The sequence below is a fragment of the Anolis carolinensis genome, chromosome 4, assembly GCF_035594765.1.
Source record: "Anolis carolinensis isolate JA03-04 chromosome 4, rAnoCar3.1.pri, whole genome shotgun sequence".
Lineage (NCBI taxonomy): Eukaryota > Metazoa > Chordata > Lepidosauria > Squamata > Dactyloidae > Anolis > Anolis carolinensis.
In genome coordinates this window covers 100,830,257-100,843,553 of record NC_085844.1, presented here as the reverse complement: position 1 = coordinate 100,843,553, position 13,297 = coordinate 100,830,257, and the positions used below count along the sequence as shown (strand labels likewise).

The window sequence follows — 13,297 nt, the reverse complement described above, 5'->3', positions numbered from 1 at the left end:
GGTTGGCAGGAGCTGGAGCTAACAGCGGTCGCTCACGCCGCTCCCGGGTGCTTTGAATGCGATTTCCTGCTTCTTGGCAGGGGGTTGGACTGGATGGCCCATGAGGTCTCTTCCAACTCTACTATTCTATGATTCTATGAACCTGGGACCTTTCGGTCTGCAGCTCAGTGCTTTAACGCACTTTACCACCGGGGCTCCTTATACGTTATATAATAGATTAGTCTAAAATCGAAACCCCTTCATGAGACCTGCTCAAGATTACAGCTTTCTCTGTTTGAACTCTATATTCATACTCACCCTCCTTTTCACATTATAAACACATGGACACAGAGAGAATATTGCATTTTTGTGGTTTTTCTAAGCTGGGAACATACATTTCCAAAGCTTATTTCTTAAAAGAGTAATTTTGAATTCTAAATATTTTTCATCTTGTTGTCTGACCATGCTCCCTCAACCACTCTGATAGTGATTGGCCACACATGTCCTAGTTTTCATCTGTGAAATACCTTGTGTGTTTTTCTCTCTCTCTAATTTCAATTATGAGCTCTATAAGGGCTGGGTTTATGTCTCATCTTTTACTGCTGCTACTTGCTTTGAGATACTTGGAGCATGGGAAGAAAATATGCTACCAAGATTGTATTAACTGGTGTATAATATCTCAAGTATGGATATGTCTCTATATATTCTCTTGAAAAAAACATAATCTTAATCCTGAGGTCTCCAGACAAGTGTGTTCCAGGTGCCTTATGAATTAAAAAGACTGTGCTTCAAAAGCAGCACCAATACCAGGTATCCTAGAGCTGTTTGGAAGGTTGGTACACCAGAGACAGCATGAAAGAGATGATTGCAGCCTTGAAGCCTTGTTATAAATTGGACACAGAACATTTTGTTGTAAATTCCCACTCTACACCTCTCTCTCTCCTTCTTCCTCTCCTTGTTTGGATTAGAAGCACACTTTTCTTTTCCACATATTTTTAAAAAATAAACAAATAGTGAAATAATGTGATTGTGTGATATATGTCTGGAAAATATATTGTGTTGAAGAACAGAGGCCTAGCGTAACTGTCACGCCATTTTAAGTTAAAAACGTCTGCAAGCACTTTGAAAAGTTGTTTAAAGTATGCAGAAAAATGCGACTCAGGCTGGTTAGTAGCCAGCTGCAATAAATCACTATGACCAAGAGGTCATGAGTTTGAGCCCAGACCATGGTGGAGTGAGCACCTGACCATTAAAATAAAAAAATAGCCCTGCTCTTTGTTGACTTAAGCAACCCGAAAGATAGTTGCATCTATCAAGTAGGAAATTTAGGTACCACTATGTGGGGAGGCTAATTTAACTAATTTACAACACTATACAAATCATCTAGCAACCTTTGGAATGAGGAAGTCAGCATCACAGTGGATGATGAAGCAGCTGCTTCTCTGTGGCCAGAGTCAAGTATGCTCTCAGGAAGCTGGAAGCTGGAGAAGGTTAAATTGCCTCTGTGTCTGTCTCTGTTTCTTTGTTCATATGGCATTGAATGTTTGCCTTGTATGTGTACATTGTGATCTGCCCTGACTCCCCTTTGGGGTGAGAAGGGTGGAATATAAATACTGTAAATAAATAAATAAATTTTATACTGTTGGCTCAAATTTGTGATGGGGAGGGGTTGTAAAAATAGCTAAAACCCCTTTTCATATTTAGGGTGGAAAAAACTTGAAAGTGGGAACCAAAAATGTAGAAGAAACAGACAGTGTAGGATTCATTTATCCATTTATTCATTTAACCAATGCTTTGAATGCTAATTTCTTAAAGACCTACATGCAACCCTTGTTTGAGATATGGTTGCTTATTGTCACCATTTCCCCCTAGACTTGCCACATCTTTAACAATAATTAGCAACCTGATATAAAATGATTCCCTGTATCCTGGGAATAACTTTTGAAAATATTTGCATATGTCTTCTGTTCTTGAGTTTGAAAGGACTTGAGGAAGTCCTTCAGAGGACTTGAAGAATGGTATCGCCATATTATGTTGTCTGTCAGACCACTCAGTTGCACCATGTCCTCCAGAACTATTTGAAAATTTCAGAAGGAGTATAAAAAGGGAGTTCTTAATGGTCCCAGGCTTTGGCCAGAGATCATCTTGTCAGGGTCTCTTTATATTTGAGAAGCCATTGTTACATTCCTCTTTCACCTAAGACTTTGAACATTTTATTAATGCATCACAGTGATGCTGGTTTCCATAACAAGAAATTATACTCTGGTTACTTCTGATCACTTTTGGAACCATTTTTTGGTTGTGGGTATCAGTAGCCTCTCCCCCCCCCCCCCCCCCGCCCCAAATAGGCAGACAACTTTGCCTCTTCAAGTTTGAATGGTCACTGAGGGTTAAACTTTTTCTTAAAATCAGGTGTGAAGCCAAGAGAGTCAGAGACTGCAGAGCTCTCTCCCCAGTCCACATATGACCTACAGGAAACATAACTATCATTCTTGCTTTACCACTAAACACTTAAAACCTTCGATCTGTAAAGACAGATGGATGAGTTTCAGTTTTTCCTTCAGTTGATCCCCATTGTTTCAATTTCTGCTCACCTAAAATATGAAAAAGTGAAATACTGGTAAATTGTTATGAAAAATAAATAGAAATTCACCCATTTCTAATCCCTTTGTGGAGTTTACAGTGACAGTTGGACATAGAACTTCATCAGATAGGCGGGGGGAAAGCAGGGGGAAACATGAGGCAACCATCTTGCCCTGTTCTTTCTTGTCTTTTCCTGTCTTCTGGGATGCCCAACCATTCCATGTGATTACCCCCATCTTTTCCCCACTTTCACCTACCCTCAAAGGTAGTCTTTGGGTTCTATTTTCAGGCACTTAGAAAACAGAGTGCCAAGGATTCCCTCCAGAAGTGCTCTTACGTCATGTGGGACTCAAATGGGGCTCTGTTTCCTAAGTGCATGGAAACAGAGCCTGAAATCATCTGATGAGGTCCTTAGTTTCATTTTAATAGTTTATAAAGTGACTATCCATTGCTTGGATATTGGTGTTTGTTGTGCGCATGATGTCATATGCATCTGATTTCTTCTGAAATTAGGATAGGTAAAGTTAGCATAGAGTTGTCTTGCTTTTGTAGCATAGCAAATTGTTTTGCATAGTGGTAGTGTCAAAAGCAAGTGACATGGAAATACAGATGGTTCCCCCCACAGACTGTTCTACCTAAAATGTGCTCCTGCAAAGGCTAAAAATTCTTTGGTGTATTTAGTTCAAGGTCTTTTCAAAGGGAGACCTGGGACCTCATTCAGGCACTGTTTGTGTGTGTGTTAGTATCACATTCAGTTTTTAAAACTCTCCTGCCTACATTACGTCTAGAAATTAGAGAACTCGAAACAGAAGAAACTCTGTGAGAATTATACTTTTCAAAACATTCTGATAATGTGCACAGATGGTACATATGTTGCTCTTTGGCCCATGGCCTAAACTTCTGTTGAGTCAAATGTATGTAGCTACTGTGGAAGAAATAAAATGCTAAAGCAAGAGTTTGTGACAAGTATACACATCAATTCTTAAGGAATGTTAACGGTTTAGCTAATCAGCAGAATAAGGTAAACAGAGTTGTGCATAGTCAAGGTAAATGTGTGAAAGTGTTTTTGTCAGACTTTTCTCCTGTATTTTCAACCACCACCACCCCCATCACCACCACCACTTGACAGCAATGGAAGGAAGTGATCATGCCAGTACCCAGTCCAATCCAATCCAATAAGTCTTTATTGTCATATATAACAAGATAGAGTAAAATGCACTATACATTATATATTAGACAAGTTAGCGTTTGTCATACATTTAGTTTTCAGACTTCATTCAGAAACCCTGACACTGTGAGGCAACAGTTAAAATCTTGGGAGTTTAAAAGCATGATTACCTTGTCTGGCTCTTTAGTGTTTCATAGAATCTATAACTTGCAGTAGCAAGCTTGATCTTAGTTCCTGGTAGAGTGGGCAGTGCAGAAGAATATGTGGGATGGAATCCATCTGTCCTGAGCTGCAGGAACAAAGCCTCTTGTTGCTTGGAGTTTTCCGGGTTGTAGATCATGCTAGTCTTGGGGAATGAAGCAGATTAAATATGGTGAATCTAATTTCACATTGGCCCCATCCATGGGACAACTCAATTTGTAACTTTTTCCGCAAATGTGAAAGAGATCAGTGTCCTTAAAAATGGGGGCAAAAGAATTTATCCAGTATCCTTAACACCACCTTCACCAGGTCATGGAGCCACACAGACTGAACCAGCCTACAAACAAGGGTGGTCATATTCTAGTTCCTCAAATCCAGGCATCTAAATATGCATAGCATGCATATTGTTCTTTATTTTTCTGTTTCTTTTTTTAGCCTTGGTTGGTACCATTTATATAGCAAGGTCTGATCTGGGATAGCCAGTATAATGTAAAAGTTTGGGTATTTGAACAGGAAGACCAAAATACAGGGTCAGAAAGTGCTTCTCAACATTTTACAGGCTTGTTCAGATATTAATGTGCAGAGGTGAAGTATATAATGGGGTTATGTAAGTTATGAGGTTATGTAGAATGTCATGAAATATATTTTATACGGTATGAATTATCTGTATGGAAGGTGAATGAATGAGAGCTAAATTTTGAAGACACCTGTCTGAAGATTAAGGCCTACAATGATTAACTGCCTGCTTGCTAAATTGTAATGACAACTGAAATAGTTGACCTGCCTGGTAAACTGTGATAAGAACTGTGATAGTGATAAGATAAATGTTTACATCAAGTTAAGGGTGTTAAGAAGGAAGTCAACACAACACCAACACCTATCAGGAAGAATCAACATCTAGCCAGGAAATTGAGATGAAGCCAGGATATTCCAGGATGGAAGACAAAGTTACAACTTTGGGACAACATCAGCAGAATATAAGTGACCTTATGACAATCCAGAAATTGTGGCAGACCACAGGAGTTTAGCTCACCCACCATGCTCAGTGGAGATGGTGTATGGACGTGGCAGATATGCAATGGAATGCAGTCTGGTCACTTTTGGAGCCTCCTTTTCTCAAGGGAAGAGGAAGGAGTGCATTTTGGAGTCATGTTCATGTTGAAGTTTTGATGTTTTGGAACTATGGGTTGCTGGCTGGGTCTGGCCTAAGCAGGTTCTTCTCCAAGGAGGGAGAAAAGGATATGGTAATATTTGGATGTGTGCATGAGGATGAATGCATGAACATGTGTGTGAATGCAGAGTGAAAATGTAACCCTCCTTTGTTTGTTAGCCAATGTAACTGTAGGTTGTTTGTGAATCCAATGTAGTTGCATAGAACCTGTATGTCTAATGTTTGTTGTGAAAATGTTCTGTAAAAGTTCTGATATACTTCTCACACTGAAATTGCAATAAAAGAAACTATGCTTTAAAGTTAATGAAAAGTTATTCATAACAGCTTCGTAAATAATAGTAATACTAATCATTACTGTTCTTTTGCACATTAAATTGGACTGAGAAAGGATAATTCAAGGCAGTATATAGGAGTTACTTGTTTCAATCAAATGCCATGACTAAGTTATCAGAACTGCTCCCAAACCATGAACTTAAGGAACCAGATGTATGAAGTTTCTCGTATTGTTTTGTCTGAATACTTAAGTTCATTATTATTTGCAAAAAAGGTAAAGGTTTCCTCTTGACATTGTCTAGTCCAGTCCGACTCTGAGTGCTGGTGCTCATCTCCATCTATGGTGTTGTCCATAGATGCTTCCCAGGTCATGTGGCCAGCATGACTGCATGGAGCACCATTACCTTCCTGATGAAGCAGTACCTATTGATCTACCCACATTTGCATGTTTTCGAACTGTTAGGTTGGCAGAAGCTGGGGTTAGCAACAGGAGCTTACTCTGTCCCGTGGATTCGAACTGCTGATCTTTTGATCAGTAAATTCTGCAGCTCAGTGGTTTAACCCACTGTGCCACTGCAGCCCCATTCTTTGCAAATATGGGTAAATTCTTCTTTAAATGTTTTATAAAATATTGCGGTGTATCCATCTGGTCCTGGAGCTTTATTGTCTTTTAAACACTTTATTGCTGTGGTAACTTCATGCATCATAATCGTACTATTCATAGTATATCAATTTTTTTTTGTTAACTTTGTTAATTTTTGACTCTGTAAAAAAATAATTTCCTGTGTAGTGGCTCCTTCTTTTGTATATAAATATTGAAAAAAGATGTACAAAGTTATAGAGACTTTCCCAGGAAGATTCCCTGTTGGAAGTCCCCTTAAAGGTGCTTCTGTAAAGTTTCGACTCAGGGAGTTGTGATTACGTATGGAACCAACAATTATTGGTTTATTTTTGGTTGCTTAATTTTTGTGTTGCAACAAAAAGATATGTAGCAGTGTTGAATATATTGTGTACATCAAATGGTAGCAATGCCATGTAAATCCATGTACTTTCCTGTTTTTAACACAACAAAGAAGTCAAAAGGTGTATTGTGTGGGTGATTGTGAGAAATTCTCTAAGATACTGTATTGCTATATACTCTGGATGATCTGCATTTCAAAAATACAAAATCTGGGCATGCCAGTTGATGAACATAAAATGCTGGAAACTATTTCTCCTATCATATTTTAAACACACTGATTCAATCACGTATCTTTTAGAGAAAAGAGTTTTTTTACTAAAGCAGATTGCCAACTGTGACGAATAGTCCAATACAACCACATCTTTCTTTTTTCTCTATAAGAAGCTGCTTATTTTCAGTGGAAATATTCATTGTGTACCTTCAGATTAGTTTTTTGTAGCATTGCTAAATTATAATGTAAATGGTTGACCTATTCAAATATTCATAGTTGTCTATTTGCACATCATTAACATTAGTTGCTGTCTTCCCTGATTAAATCTTAGCTTACCATTTGTACGTGAATATGAATTCAATTAATGTGTACTGCATCAGTTTCTTTTACTCCAAATTATGTCTTTGTTACACTATGTACTTCTTCAAACTTATTTGTGGATGCAGTGACATTCAAGGCTTTAGAGCGATTTGAATCAGGAGCCCTCAGATACTATTGCAGAACTCAAGCTGTGTGTTCCATTATGCTGGCTTGCATTGTAGACGTATGACCATGACTGTGTTGAGTGACCTTAAAGCTTTTGAAGACTTTCAATTTAAATGCTACATAAGAAAGCTAACAAGTATTATAACACACACAATATTCATAAAATTGGACATGATTGAGAAAAAAATTGAAAGATCCTTACAGGCATTTATGAATCAATTTAATCTCACCAATTACACTGAAATAATTGCTCAAGAATTGCCTTCAATTTTTTAGATGTTAATTATCCTTCATTAGGAAAACTGTTGCATTTTAGCCTCATCTTTATCAGAACAACAGTGCTCAGTAAGGCTTCTATTATTTTAATTAATTGCTCTTCTTAAAAACAGTATCAAAAATAGTCCTGATAGACCTGAAAAAATATCCATATAGCCCACAGAAATTGAATTCTCCCTTAATTCTATGATGCAAACAATCCTCTTAGTCTGAAATCAGTTCTTAGAAAACAGTTGTTTCCCATTTTGAAAATCTATATTTTGCTATATGACTCTACCATAATTGGCAAGGGCAAATTTAATGTAAGTCTAAGTCATACTGTTTTCTATCTTCAAAACATTTTGTATAAAAGGTATTAAGGAGCTAGGAAATCACTATTATGAATTCAATCATACTAACCTTATTCCAACTCAAGAAAAGAAAGGAACCAATGAACAAATCCAGGGAGATTACTGTAAATAAAATAATGAAGAGATGCTTATAAATCAGAGAATGTAACTCTAGGCTATCCTTTTTACTAACAAGATACTGGAAGGAAGTGAGATAATTGTGTTTTTTGTTTAAACCACAAAACATTATTGATATAAAGAAAATTCTTCATGGATTCTAAAGGTCAGGGTCTGACTAACACTAGAAATGGAGATTGGCCCCCATCTACACTGTCATATAATTCAGTTTGAAACTATGTTATCTGGTCAGTGTAGAGTTATATAATGCAGTTCAGTGCATTTGAACTGCATTATATGAGTCTCCGTTCAACATATATTGCAGTTTCAAACTACATTATATGGCAAAGTAGATGGGGCTTTAGTCAGATAATACCAGGAGCCCCGGTGGTGCAGCGGGTTAAACCGCTGAGCTGCTGAACTTGCTGACCAAAAGGTTGGCAGTTTGAATCCAGAGAGTGGGGTGAACGCCCACTGTCAGTCCCAGCTTCTGCCAACCTAGCAATTTGAAAACATGCAAATATGAGTTGATCAATAGGTACTGCTCTGGCAGGAAGGTAATGGTGCTCCTTGCAGTCATGCCGGCCACATGAACAGTTGTGTCTATGGAAAACGCCGGCTCTTTGCCTTAGAAATGGAGATGAGCACCAACCTCCAGAGTAGAACATGACTAATGTCAGGGGAAAACCTTTATCTTTACCTTTTCCTTTACTTTTTCCTTTACCTTACCTGATGTCATAGGCTGTGTTCAGAGGAAAAGCCCTTTTCCTTACCTAAGGAGAGCCTGAGAAATTCATTGGATCATTTTAAATCAGTGATAATTTGAAGGGACATAATTTAGTCTGGTATTGATTTTTTTAACGAAGTAATAAATTACTATCTGGACAAAACCTTCAAAGATAGTTACCAAATCATCCAACATGCATCTGAACATCCTCAAAGGAGTTCAATGTGTCAGGAAATAAATAGGTGTTACTACAAACTAGGCAACCAAGATTACACCCTTATAAGAAGATTATCTAGAGTATTCTGGGCTATATGCAGTTAACCTCTGTTTCTACTACTGTTAAGTGATTTCAGCCTCCCAGGAACTCAAGGTGATTAACTGTAGTGGTTGATGACATCAATAGTTAGACCTATGGGGGTTGTTCTGAAACTCTCAGTTCTTCGCCGCATATCCAGTTTGGGCCATGGAGTGCAGGCATTTTTCTGATCCTGCATAGAAGCATGGAATGCTTCATAGAGAGTAGTGCACAAAGATGGTGGTGATATCAATCCTGCAGTGTCAGTAAAGAACATCTGCATGAGTAAGGGACATGCATGCAGATGATTCAACCTGAATCCCAGACAATGTGCATTTGCAGGATATGCTGCTGATATTCTAGGGAAAAACTCCACATGCAAGAACACTTAGCAACCCAGATGAAAGAATGTTTTGACAGCAGAAAGAATTGTGATAAGTCCTTAACATTTCCAGTAAGTAGGAGGTAAATGACATGGGTCATGCAACCTGGGAATTTGGAAACATTGTGCCAACTAGAGATATTTATCCTTTTACTATACATTATGTACCACAGAGGGTGGGTGAAAGGAAAGGACAGCAAGAATTCCCTTTCTCACAGGCAGTAAAATGCTTTTGCTAAGTTTAATTAATAAAAATGGTGAGAGGAGGAGGAAACTTTCAAGCTACTCCACTGCTGTGCTAAACAGTGTACCCTGGACCAATTTCTCCACCTATGTGGGGGGGGGGGGGGGGGGAAATGACCAAGTTATGACAGGAGAAATTCCTGAATAATGAAGTGGTTACCAGTGGGAGAGAGTGTCTTTTCTCTTACACTCCTTTGGATCATAGGAAAGCCTGAGTTATTTGAATGTATGTTAGTTGATGATTAATTATTACTATCTGCTAGGATAATCATCTGGGAAGACTGATTTCATCCTTATGTGTAGATAGAAAGAAAAAATCCATAATGGTTAATTATAATTGATAATTTATAAAACATTTGAAGTGATATAATAGGATGCTAGTTACCAAGAATGTGATAAGCTGAAGGTTCTGCAATGTGAGTGCATATACAGTGGGTCCTTGGTATCTGTTCCAAAAGGGTTTTCTCCAAACTTTCGGCCTGCTTCTGAGTTCTGAATTCTGGCTTCACCAAATTCTGGTTTGCCAGAATTGGCTCCCCAGTAGGTTTTGCCAAAGAAATATGTATTTCTTTGATTTCTGCTGTTATTTCAGTTCTCACCGACCTCAATTCATCTAACATTTGAGTTAGTTCAGTTGAATCTGATTCCAACCAGGTTGTGATTGTTCTCATTTTGAAACATCATTATAGCTAAATTCCAAGTGGTTATAGAGTATTATTTCTTTCTTCTATTGTTTTTTGGCTTGTTGTTACTAAGTAAAACTAACTTCCCCTAAAAATGTGAGTAGTAATACTCCAAGAAGTTTCAAATATTTATTTCTGGTTATTTTGTCCTAGGGGATTTCTTTTGTTTTGACTTCAGAGGCAAACAATACTTTAACCCTTTGATGGATATCTTTTAAAATCAATCTACCACACAAAACTTATTAGACTTAGCATTTTTAAAGTCTTTTTTTAAAATCCACCAGCACTGTGGGGAAGTTAGCATTTTTCTCTTTCTAGCTACATTCTATTTCCAGATAATAAATGTAGACTACTCACATTTTTTGAAAATGCAAGTTAGAGTTACTATTGATGGGAATTATCCAACAGCCACTAATTAATCTCACAAGGTTAAATAAATTATTCCTTAAAGGCAATTAACACATTCCTTTTTGCTGTGGGTTTAACACAGCTGCCACACTGTAATGGGTATTTTTTTTCTTGACCCCTATCACTTTGGCTCTTGAGGAAAAAAACTAATGCCTTGGCAGGATATCAGAAACTGGCTCTCCATGAAAAACCTCCACTTCTTCCTTGCCCGGAAGGAGGTCACCACTGAATCAAGACATCTTGGAACTGGTGATAATCCACAAGTGGTAATTTCTCTCTCAATATATAATTAGGGAGAAAGTCTGCCAACAGACTTTGGCCTGTTTCTCCTAGAATGCATTCTTGCAGAATTGTATCCTTTTGGTACATTAACATTGGTTAATTAACATTGGTACATTGGTACATTAACATTGGTTACAATGATGGATTTATTTTAAAATGAAGGCATTGTGGTACAGTTCTCTACATAAACTACATAAAATAATGATCAAGATTGGTTAGTGACCTGTACTTGCTATACTTGCATTCAGAATTCTATGCAGGCAGTGGCCCATTTAGATTGGTACTACTTATTCAGAGTAAACAATAGCAATTAAGGAATAGATCTTTATCAGACTGGCTACCCATTTAATATGAAATGAACCTGGAATTTTCAACATGCAAGACTACTACTACTGCATGTTCTCTCCTGTATTTTGCTGTATCTGAACTTGTTTCCTGGTAGCATTTTAAAATGCATTTTCACAGATGATGATGATGATGATGATGATGATGATGATGATGATGATGATAACAACAACAACAACAACAACAACTTTATTTTTATATCTCGACACCATCTCCCCAAAGGGATTTGGGGCAGATTACATGGGGACCAAGCCCAGCATAAACAGAGCTAAGACATAATTAAAAACATAGTAACATATAATATAATATAAACAATTTAATTGAAACAATTAAAACCAGCAGAGTATAAAAACATCATAAAATGTATCAAAACCAAAGTCGTCTCCATACCGTGACCAGGCCTGAAACCATATTGCGATGGATCAAGATAATCGGTTTCATCCAAGAATCCCTGGAGCTGAGAAGCCACCACTCGCTCTAGAACCTTGCCCCAAAAGGGGAGATTAGCCTTCTTCAGAACTGGTCTCACTGTTGCCTGTTTTAGGTTATATGGCAATTTCCCTGATCCAATAAGGCATGTATAATCCTTGTGAATCACTCAGCTAATCCCCCACTGGCAAGTTTGATAAACCAAGAGAGGCAAGGATCTATAGCACATATTGTCACTCTCACTGCTCCAAGGATATTGTCAATGTGAATCAAGATGTAAATCAAGCAGCTGTAAATGAAGCTGTGCGGATTTCATGTCTGCATTCTACAGAATAGAAAGGGAACACTTCAGGCAAATCCTTCTGTGTAGAGTACAACAATTCATAAAGTTGGCTTTGTTCCAGCTGTCTACTGAAAAACATTAAGAGCAAATTATGAGCAGCATTGTTCTTTTTGAAGTGTTTTTAAAAAACTTTCTTTTTAATTTGACTTAAGTTTTCAAAAAAAAAAATAGAAGTGCTAATATTCATGCCACTTAGAATTATATTTAATCCACCCACTTGCAATGGGGAAGGAAACTTCTTCCCAGAGAATCAGCTCCAGTAGGGAGCAACCATTCTTCTGGCATTTCAAACATTACTTCACCATCCGTGCCACTACCATTTTGGCAAAATAAGGTGGCTACCTCAGACAGTGCATTTGAGGGTGGGAAGCAGTGGCAACATGGAGGATAGAATTCTGTAGGGTCCCATCTACAATGGTCAAACAGGTTGGCCAAACAGCAAACTCCTACAAATGAAAGCCTTTAATGTGCATCATTGTTCTGTGGTTTGTGTAATCACTGGGATTTCTTATATAATCACCTACAAAGTGAAACCACTTTCTTCAATACCAGTTTGAAACTGACTTAAGTTACCTAGGACTTTTGGCTTACCTATCGTTTGCTTTTCCAATCTGGAAAATATTGTGGGAAATCTTGCTCCATATGGTATAGAATTGTCTACAGAGAATAACTGTGGCTCTGTGGGACTGGAGATAATTTTCACCTGCCATGATGATGATGATGATGTTTGTTTATACCTCATTTTTTCCTCTCCACAAGGGGACTAAAAGCAGCTTACATTAAAAGCATTTCAGTACAATTTTAAATCCACACACACACACACATATATATATATATAACATTTTAAAAGAATTAAATATCAATGGTATTGATAATCAGTTAAAATCCATAAAAACATATTCAAAGTTAAAAATCACAGCACCCCTTGACTTGATCTTAAAAACCTTCTTCTTTAAAAAGCCTGCCTGAATAAAGCAGCTGATGCACACTGAGCATGCAGCTGAGACGTTGTTGGCTTAGGTGTAGCTCAGTGGTTCTCAACCTGGGGTCCCCAGATGTTTTTGGCCTACAACTCCCAGAAATCCCAGTCAGTTTACCAGCTTGTTAGGATTTCTGGGAGTTGTAGGCCAAAAACATCTGGGGACCCCAGGTTGAGGACCACTGGTCTAGATAAACTGAATTTAAGAATGGAAAAAATTAGAAACCCAGAGAAATTAGATCAACGTATTTGCCCATCCCCTATACCTGGAGCACAAGAGAACTATAGAGCAGGAGGGAAGATTTAAAAACCACAACATCCAGCTTCTAGAACAGGGGTCCCCAAACTAAGGCCCGGGGGCCGGATGCCCTCCAAGGTCATTTACCTGGCCCCTGCCCTCATTTATAATATAGTATTTTATATCAG

General features: G+C 37.9%; 1 long non-coding RNA gene across 1 annotated transcript; it reads right to left on the bottom strand.

Annotated features, from left to right (window-relative positions):
* Window positions 1-2,318: 2,318 nt before the first annotated feature.
* On the bottom strand, window positions 2,319-12,962 carry LOC134298189 (uncharacterized). Its single transcript, XR_010005134.1, has 4 exons — window positions 11,511-12,962; window positions 7,709-7,761; window positions 3,901-4,076; window positions 2,319-2,573 (listed from the first exon to the last, which is right to left on the bottom strand). It is a non-coding gene; the product is annotated as an uncharacterized LOC134298189 (long non-coding RNA).
* Between the last annotated feature and the right edge of the window lie 335 nt (window positions 12,963-13,297).